Source organism: Acanthisitta chloris, unplaced genomic scaffold, assembly GCF_000695815.1.
Source record: "Acanthisitta chloris isolate BGI_N310 unplaced genomic scaffold, ASM69581v1 scaffold1356, whole genome shotgun sequence".
Lineage (NCBI taxonomy): Eukaryota > Metazoa > Chordata > Aves > Passeriformes > Acanthisittidae > Acanthisitta > Acanthisitta chloris.
The window spans coordinates 158,651-159,497 of record NW_008677417.1 but is presented as its reverse complement, the minus strand read 5'-3'; the positions used below and the strand labels follow the sequence as shown (position 1 = coordinate 159,497).

At 53.8% G+C, this 847-nt stretch overlaps 1 protein-coding gene across 1 annotated transcript in view; it reads right to left on the bottom strand.

The window, feature by feature from the left end:
- CADPS2 (Ca++-dependent secretion activator 2) overlaps positions 1 to 847 on the bottom strand; it is a gene marked incomplete at its 5' end in the record, with an annotated part of 168,979 nt that overhangs the window by 12,415 nt on the left and 155,717 nt on the right. The gene's annotated exons all lie outside the window — the stretch shown is intronic.

Here is an 847-nt window from a genome sequence, read left to right as displayed (position 1 = left end):
GCGTTGAGAGTGAGCGCAGAGCCCGGCGCGTGGAAGTGCCGCACGCTTTTTGCAGTACATATGGCACCTGAGATCACCCACTGTTTGGGGATCTCAGCATCAGGGTGTGCTCAGGCTGCTGCGTCACCCTTAATTGGCTGGAGGCAGGACCCGATGGGGCTCGGCAGGTCGGTCCACAGGTGTTAATGGGAGGGAGGCTCAGGTGTGTTCTGTGTGCTGGTGGGATCACACGAATTCCCTGCTCTCCAAAGGGGCACAGCCCATCCTGTATGATCCTCACGGCAGATTTCTCTCTGCTTTGAACCCAAAATAATTTGTTTCATTTTCAGAGGCAGCAAGAAGGATCAACATCTTTTGTGTTGGTGGGGCCAAGGTCCCCAGCAAACACATTTGCCCAAGAAGCTCATCTATAACACTCCCTGTTCTCTGTGCTGCAAACCCCAGTAACACCTACATGTGTTCTGTGCAGCTGCGACTCCACATGCTGCAGTGGGTGCAGGTTTGTTTACACCGACCTTCAGTGGCTTTGCAGTGATTCATGGGCTCTCAGCACACAGGCAAAGGCTTCCCACACCAGGGACACAGTCAGCACAGGACCTGCAATAGTACTGCCCCTTCACTGCGGGAGGAACAACTCTGCTGCTGGGGATATGATGTCTTGTACTTACTCAGGTGTTCCCAAGCTGCATGACAGAGTGGTCTGCTCTGCTAGTCAGATGCCAAACTCTCTGCCTAGCCAAGAAGCACACACACACATCTCTGGCAGAGGCAATGGGTGAATGTGCCAATGACTCCATGAGCCTTCTCCCCTGGGGAAGATCTCATGGAGAGAGCTGCTGCAATGCTG